The sequence below is a fragment of the Leptonychotes weddellii genome, chromosome 10, assembly GCF_054177405.1.
Source record: "Leptonychotes weddellii isolate Sample4059 chromosome 10, ASM5417740v2, whole genome shotgun sequence".
In the NCBI taxonomy this organism is placed as follows: Eukaryota; Metazoa; Chordata; class Mammalia; order Carnivora; family Phocidae; genus Leptonychotes; species Leptonychotes weddellii.
This window is the reverse complement of record NC_138378.1, coordinates 15,574,383-15,583,508: the sequence shown is the minus strand read 5'-3', so window position 1 is coordinate 15,583,508 and position 9,126 is coordinate 15,574,383.

Genomic DNA, 9,126 nt, shown 5'->3' with positions numbered 1-9,126 from the left:
GTCTATTTTTGTGTGTGGTGTAAGGAAATGGTCCAGTTTCATTCTTCTGCATGTGGCTGTCCAACTTTCCCAACACCATTTGTTGAAGAGACTGTCTTTTTTCCATTGGACATTCCTTCCTGCTTTGTCGAAGATTAGTCGTCTAGTCCTAATTTCTACGAACACATCTTGAACCTCTGAGATGGGACAGGCATTAGGGGTTCATGTGAATAAGACAGACACTTTTTTGCCTTCATGAGACTCATGCTCTAGAAGGAGATGCAGACACAGCAGTGTGATGAACGGAATGATGAAGCCTGAAGCGCCTTTTTGCAGGGGAAGTGCTGGGCTTCCTGGAAGCACATGGCAGAAAGACAGAGCCGAGCACTGGAGACTCATCTGAGCCCACTGACTCATGACTTGTGCACAACCCTCACATCCTTTTCCATAGACACCAGAAGCCACCAAGGACATTTGAGGTGAGTGAAGGTTAATGATCCTCCCACAACTGATTAGGTTATAATAAAAGCAAGTCTCAGGCCAAATTCTACGACATGGATGACCACTTATTACACAAATGTTTATTAGCAAGCAGACACAGAACAGGTCACACCATCTATTCTGTAAAGTTCAAGGAAGTCCCAGAAATCTGTCCTTGCAGAAGTTGGCAAGCGTTTTTCTTTTCTTTTCTTTTTTGTAAGGGGCTTAGATAGCAAATGTTTTAGGCTTTGCAGGTCAGACAGTCTCTGTTGTGATTGCTCATCTCTGCCACTGCAGTGGAAAGGGACACAGACTATCCGCACACAAAGGGGTGTGGCTCTTTCAATAAAAGCTTATTTACAAAAACAGGTAGCCAACACCAGAGCTGTCCTTTGCCTACTTCTGTTCCAGGGGCAAAATCAATTACCCTTCTAGTAACATCAGTAAACCAGGAATCCTCCTTATGCAATGGGTGACCAGGGCTGTTTGGGAATCAATCACCCTAAGTTCAAGGCTAGAAGTCTTACTGGGTTCTCCTTCATTATGTATGTCCGGAAAGAGCTTTAAAAATATCTTGGCCAGCCCACATATTTTGATTACCTTCAATTTCACTAATTAGAGCCCACTCATACTACTTATTATTATGCTAGTCAACAGGTCCCCAATTTCAACCACAACAACCAATTTCTGACACTTAGCATGCTAATTAACAAAATGAGAGTTAGCGATCAAGATCTGGCATCGGAAACACCTGGGCAATGCAGCATTGTCTCTGGAGTAGGAGCTTCTTGACAGGGATACCAACAGATTTTCAATGAACCATGTGTTCTTGATTGGAAGGCTGGAAGCACTGGGTTTAACCTATAACTACAGCTTAACCTAGAACTCATCCATAACATTCCACTGTTAAATATTTGAGAGTAACTCACCGACAATGTAATGTGGAGTCTGGAAGCCAAGAAGGCTCTCCTGAAAGAAAGGGCCTTGGGCAAATGATGAATAGGATTTAACCAGGTAAAGAAGCAAGGTGTGCGGGGAATAGGAGAGGGAGGATAGGGGGTGGGAAGGTTAAACCCTGGGCAGAGGAGACAGCATATTTAAAGTTCAAGAGCCAAGAACAAAAGGAGCAAATAGTCATGCAGATTCTGACACAGGAGTAGACAAACCATGGGAACAGAAATCCCCCATCCCCCACTCAAGCCCCCCCCCACCCCCACCCCCACCCAGTGATGAGTTAGGCCAGTCTGGATGTTAAACATTCTTTTTTTTTTTTAAGATTTTATTTATTTATTTGACAGAGAGAGACACAGCGAGAGAGGGAACACAAGCAGGGGGAGTGGGAGAGGGAGAAGCAGGCTTCCCGCCGAGCAGGGAGCCCGATGCGGGGCTCGATCCCAGGACCCTGGAATCATGACCTGAGCCGAAGGCAGGCGCTTAACGACTGAGCCACCCAGGCGCCCCTGGATGTTAAACATTCTAACAGCCCCTCATACCATTCCTAAGAAGTAAGTGAGAATAACAACAAAAGCAGTTGTGACGTTGTGATATGAGTATTCTTTGCCAAAAGTAAAGCACTGGACAAACTCAATCTTTTAATAAACATTTCTGAGCTCCCACCACGTGCCAGGTATTGTACAGGATGTAAGAGTGAACCAAACATCCAAAAATCCTCCCTGCCCTTAAGGGGATTATGTTCTAGTGCAGCGGGGGGATGATATAATACAGGAGATAATCAGAAAATTAGAACGTCAGGTGGTAGAAAGTGCTCTAGAGAAAAATCAAGCAGGGAAGGGAGACCAGGGGTTCAGGAAGCCTTGTGCCTAACATCTGACCTTGATTCCAGGTCCTGCTCCCTGCTCCCTGATCTCTTCACTGACACTCAAGTTTTCCTAGACCCAGTTTAGCTTGAAATATATACTGAGCACCTGTAGGGCGGCAGGCTAGGTGCTGGGACACAGTGTGAACAAAAACAGACCCGGTCCCCGCCTCTCCTGAGCGTAAACTCGGGAGGGGAGTCAGACTTAAACAACCATAAAGGGAATCGGATGTGCGGGCTAATAAAACTGCAGGTTGCAGTAAGAGTTTTAAAGGGAAGAGAGAAGGGGCGAGCTGGACGAAGACGGCAAGCCAGGACGTTTCCGTACGGCAGTCATGGAAGACCATTCTGAGGAGCTGACACTGTGCCTGAAGGTTGTCACTCTTTCCTCCTCTCTCTATTCCTACCTCTCTTCCAGCTTCCAGTCATTCCCTGGGCCTCAGTTTCTCTGGGAAAACCTGCTCTCAAATGCTCATCTCACCCACAGTTGGATTAGCTGTGCTGCCTCAGGATCCGTGAACTCGGCCAGGATCTAAAACAGGGGCCGATGAGGGCTGTCCCGACGGCCCTAGGCCCTCAGTCCTACAGCTAAGCAGCTTGGGGCATGGATGGGGAACCAAGAGGCAGATGCAACCTAGGCTCCAAAAGGACCCACCCGTGGGGGCCATGGACCTCAGGCCCAGAGTGAGCATGACAGCTGCCACCCAAGCACCCTGGGCCATTTACTGAGCCACTCTCTTGCTCCAAACACTCCCATACTATTTTGTGCAGCTGGGGCTAGGATCTCTGCTCCCCCACCCGGCTCCATGCTCGTCCCCGCCAACAGGGGACCATAGAGGGACCCTGCAAGGCTGAAGGAGGAAGAACAGGCTTCCTGTTTCTGGGTGCATCCCTCCAACATCACTCCTTCACCCCGGGCAAGTTCAGTCTGTCTCAGCAGTTAGATCTGGTCTGCGGTTTCCCCAACACTTCAAGAGCCAGCCGCAGAGACCTCAGTGCCTGCCAACAAGTGCTCTGTCTTCCAGTCTTTTAATTGTTTATGATTCCAGCCCATTCTCTTTGTTCTGTCCAGAGCTGCAGTGCCTGCTTCCCACGGGGGCTACACGGCTGTAATACCTTCACCTTCCCTTTGGACCTTGTCGGTTTCCCAGCCGATTCTTTGTATCTAGTTAACCAGTAGGTTTCTAGACTTGCTCAGTTCATGGTGCCCTTGCTGTTGGGGTAATTTTTCACAGAGTTCCTAACCAAAGAAACACCTGTTTCATTTATTAGTTAGTCCAAACAACTTAATAAGTATTTATATCCTAACAACATAACAGTGGTTTGAGAAAACATTACACACAAAAGACAAAATACTGTAACGTCACTCTGTAACAGCCACAGTTACTTGCTACTGGGACGCATGCATCTGTTGAGCACTGAACAAGCCACTCCTATTTCCTGCCCCAGGTGGACTTTTGTGCAATACTTGTTTTTCATCATACCAGCTACTGGAAGGCCGGCTTTGCAAAGATACAATGGCATCCAAGGAATGTGGCTCAGTCTAAAGCTGAAACTGTGGACCACCTCTACTTAGTAGTTTGTATGGTGTTGGACAGAGGACACTGTTTCATGATCTTTTAAGATTAAAATCTAAAATGTCCTCACGTGATACCTCGGCAAGTTCACTGTGGTGTCCTGGGTTGCCCCAGTACGGTTTGAGAAACATGGCAGGAAATAACTCCTTACAAGCAATCCTCTCTACTAAAATAAGTGGTGTGATTTATCTGCTAACGCGGCCTTGACCAATGCAGGACCCCACTGCCTGAACTTCATGAACATTCTGTGTCTTCATCTTTCCTCTCCCAGAGCTCCCTTCTGCCTGGGGACCCCCTGACCACCCCCTGACGTCCCAACTGGCACTGTGTATCCCAGCGGAGGCTCAGACCAGTGCATCCGGTGTTAAACTGGGGAGCAGGGTGTTGGGCCACAACTACTTCCACAGTGATTGCCCGGGTGCTCAGATGCCAAGAAGAATTAAACGGACACGGGCACAAGATGGCAGCCTGAAAATAAAAGCTTTGGAATGTTTAAAAATTACTTTGGTGGCAGAGGAAATCAGGCTGGAAAGAGAGAAGCAATTTCTAAATTACATGGTTTCAGTTTCCAGAGAGGAAAAGAGTTTCAGAGTGGGAGGGAGGAGAAGGTGAGCCCACAAGGTCCTCTGGGTTTCAGCTCAGTTCACAATTCATGGCAAGTCTACCTTGTCTATTTATAAAAAAAAAAAAAGCAAAACAAAAAGAACCCCAGGAAACTAAAAGGAAAAGCTGGAGAAAGACTGAAACCTGAAGCATCTCTGATGGTCAAAAGCCACTGAGAGCTGGGCCCAGGTGAGGCATTAAATATTCTGAACGCCGCACTTCTCCTCGGCAAACAGTCTGCCTGTGAACGAAATGGGCGGTGGAATTAGGCAATAGTCTTCCCTGTACCCAATATGGCCATCACTGTGATGCTGGTGAAGGGCTGTGTATAAACCAAATTGCTTCTAGAATATGTAAAACAAATAAGCAAAAGCAGTATCTCCCGATTGGACTGTTAGTCCCTCTCTCCCAGAACTATTACCCTCTCTTTTAGTTGGAGAGTTTGGCTTTTTATATTCAGATCTGGGGCTTTTCAAAAGCCAAGGCTGCTCACAGCTGAGAACCCCCCCACCCCAGGACATTCTTGATCTCCCAAGGAATAGCATTAATCTATAGACACTACTCAGGGCTGCGGGGCCTTGAAGAGTCCTGCTGTGTCAGCAGGCCCAGAAATGCCTACCAAGCTTTTTTATGATGTCCAAAGCTTTATTCTTTGAAATATATAAGAGGAGAATTAAACTGAAGGGAAAATTTCAAACAAAAACCACTGTCAGGTGAAGGAGGCTCATTCTCTGTTGGGTCTCATTTGGGACTCACATAGGCATTGAGAAAGGACAGGTGACAAAGCAAACCTGTCTATTCCAGTCACCTTGGGGCCAAGAGCCAAGGGAACCCCAGTAGAAGAGGGAGCACAGAGGAGCCGTAGCTGGAAGACCCCTTTACCCCTGCCTGCCTGCCTCACTCGCTGGTAAAGCACCCTCACTCACTGTGAGTGCCTCTCAGCAGGGGTGATGGCCTAAAATGCACACGTGGAGTGTCCTGGCTGGCCCCCGTAACAGCAGTGCCCCCTGGCCATGACACTGTGAGATACAATCCAACCACGGGCTCTTACAGAGCCAGCAAATGATCACCCTTCATATCAGAACTGCGAAGAGGTAGGTCACTGTCCTTCCCCTTGACTTTCAACTTTGACGCACCCTTCTATGGGCTGCCCCCGGACACATGGGAGCTCTCCCATCTCCAGGGTCACCAGTCACAATCCCCTCCCCACTGTGCATCTCCCTTCCATCTGCAAAGAGCTTTGCTCATGTCCCTGATGTCTTCACACTTTGTCTCTCCTGACAACAAAATCTGTTTATGAAATGTGTGACCTTGAATAAGTAATTTTACCCTTTCTGAGCCTGGTGTTATAATACGTAAAGTAGAGCTCCTAGGAATCTATCTCCTAGGAGCCTCCTGAGGTTGAAACAATATTATACGTGCTCATATATTAGTGGAGTATTGCTGTGTAACAAATCGCCCCCAAAGCTGCTGGTTTACAACAGGCATTTATCGGTGAGCTTATGCATCTGCCTGTCTGATCTAGGCTGGGCTCAGCCAGGCTTGGTTCCAGGCTGTGTGCTGTGCTCAGGTCTGCTTCATGTGTGTTTATGGGCAGGCCCAGGCTGAAGGGGCAGCAACTGCTCAAGGTATGTTCTTTCCCTGATGGATGCGTCAGAGCCAAGCCAACCCATGCAAGAGCTCCTGAGGCCTCCCTCATGTCACATCCACTAATACTATATTGGTCAGAGCAAGTTATGTGGGCAAGCCTGACATCACCCCAGCCACTCCTCCCACAGTAGCAAAGTGGAGGTGAGCACAGTGAATATGGCTGAATGATAACTCAATAGTACAGATCAGTATGAATTTATGTTTTGATTAACAGGACCAGCCAGCACTTCTTACATTGCATAGGCTTGGTCCCCTGATAGGAGGACAGTCTAACTTTGAGTCAGGTCTCAGGGCAGCCAGAAGGGGTAGGAGGGGGAGGCAGCTGCCTGCTCTCCCCGCTTTTGGACTATTAGGAGCTGTGTCTCTGGGAAAGAAGGGGCAGAAATCTTATAGAGAGGCCTGGGAAAAGCACCCCTATCATTGGAAGTTCTTCTCAATCTCAATACGATCCTTCTGATCCACCAACTACACTGGGTCAGGTAAGTCACTGCTATCCTCACCTCCCAAATGCTGGCTCAGACCACACCACTCCACGTATCCTGCTCTCCTATGCCCCAAGCCAAAACTCCTGTGATAGGCAAAATAATGCCCCTCTCCCCAAAGATGTCCATGTCCTAATACCTGGAACCTGTGAATATATTATTTTTCATGGCAAAAGAAACAGTTGTGGATGTGATTAAATTAAGGATCTTGAAATTTAAGTTATGGATTTTCTGAGTGGGCTCCATGAACTCACAAGGGTCTGCGTAAGAGAGAAGCAGGTCAGAGAGGAGGAGAGAGAATGCCATGCTGCTGGCTTTGAAGATGGAGGAAGGGCTCACAAGCCAAGGACTACAGGCAGCCTCTAGAAATTAGAAAAGCAAGGCAGCAGATTCTCCTGTAAAGCCTACAGAAGGAACCCAGACCTGCAGACCTATTTTAGACTACTGACCTCTAGAAAAATACATTTGTGTTGTTTTAAGCAGTTGATTTTGTGTTGCTTTGTTACAGCAGGGTAAGAAACAAATAAACCCTCAAATACTGCTCTGCTTATTTTTGTATTTTTTAATCCACACCCCTCACTCTCATTGCCCTTCTCCATGGACACACATCCTATGTTCCACATATGTCCCTTTGTTTGAATGAATTATTATAAAATGCATGTAATGTGACAGTATGCACATACATTAATTATGTACATCTGAATGTGTTATATCTTCTTTACCTTCTCATTGCTCAGTACACTGCTTCTGACATCTGCTCAGGTGGCTGTGTCCTTCCTGCCAACCATCCCATGGGCTGCATCCATCCTTCACAATTGATCCATCGACGGCTCACTGATGGGCATGCCGTTTGTCTTCAACTCACCCCTATCAGAGCCTGTGTTATAGGAGACCTCCTCACACACACCCCCTTCTAGATTTGTGTAAATTCCTTTGGGGACTACATTTCTAGGAGCAGGAGGGCTGATTTACAGGGTATGTGTAAACTTAATTCAACAAAGTACTCCCATTGCTTCCAGAATAACTACAGCAAAATGAGCTGTGTGTAAAGGCTCCTCTAAAAAAATTTGTGCCAAGACGATGGGTACAACGATTTTTCCCATTTCTATTTTAATGTACGTTTCTCTAATACTAATGAGCTTGGTGATTTCTTCATATATCCATTGGCCTTAGTTTTCATCTTTGTAAACTCCCTTTCATATCCTTTGTTCAAGTATCTACTCATTTGTGGGACTTCTTTGTATATTCCAGATTTTTTTTTCCTGTTAATTCTGTTCATGGTGATCTGTGATAAATAAAAAGCCTTTATTTTTGATGCACTGAAGTCAACCAAATTTTTAAATGGTGTTTCGTTATTTTAAAACATTTCTGCCAAATGACAGACCTAACATCTATTCTCAAATTTCTCTCACGTCCCAGGCATACATCAGGTTACGCTTTTCAGTTCCTTTGAAGTTAGGTGTGTCCATGGGGCTGACTTTGCCCAGTGATATGTGAGAAGAGATGGTCACTTTCAGGGTAACTTTAAAAGCCCAGGTCAGACTTGTCTGTCTCACTTTTTCCTACCCCAGAAGCACTTACTGTAATGAAGCCTTCTTCAGCCTGGGACCCTGAAAATTTGAGGGAAAGAGTCACCCCATGGTCATCCCTATGGAGAGGGAGAGAAAGAGAGAGAGAGAGATGGAGGGAGGGAAGAAGGGAGAGAAAAGAGGAGGAAGAGGGGGAGTGGGGGGAGAGAGAGAAGGAAGGAAGCGGGGGAGGGAGAGAGGGGCACTCATTTCTGTTACCACACTGGTTTTACAATTACGGCTTTAGAGTATATAGAAAGTATTTAAGGGCGCCTGGGTGGCTCAGTTGGTTAAGCGACTGCCTTCCCCTCAGGTCATGATCCTGGAGTCCCGGGATCGAGTCCCGCGTTGGGCAACCTGCTCAGCAGGGAGTCTGCTTCTCCCTCTCCCGTTCCCCCTTCTATGTGCGCTCGCTCTCTCTCACTCTCTCTCTCAAATAAATAAAATCTTAAAAAAAAAAAAAAAGAAAGAAAGTATTTAAATCTGGCAGGGCAAGTCCCCCCCACCCATCTTTTTTTTTTAAATCCCTCCTCAACGCCGACTGCTAACTATGGATCTTTAGTCTTCTATATACATTTTAGAGAAAGTATCAAGTTCCTTAAAAATCCAATAGGAATTTCCATTGACATTGCATTAAATTTATAGGTAAATGTGGGATGAGAATGGACTGTTTCTGTATTTATTCAGATCTTCTTTTAGGTCCTTTATTAGTTTTCAAGTTTTCTCCATGGAGATTTTTGTAATTCTTGGGCTAGTTAAACCCTAAATATTTGATAATTTGTATTGCAATTGCTTCAAATTAGATTTTCAAGTTTATTACTGCTTTTGAGGAGAGGCTTGCCATTGATTTTTGAAGTTGATCTTCTGTCTGGCAACCTTGTTGAAATCTCTTGTTATTTCTCATTTTACGTATATTTCTAGGAGGATTACCACACCATCTACAAACAACGAGTTTTATTTCTTCCTTTCCA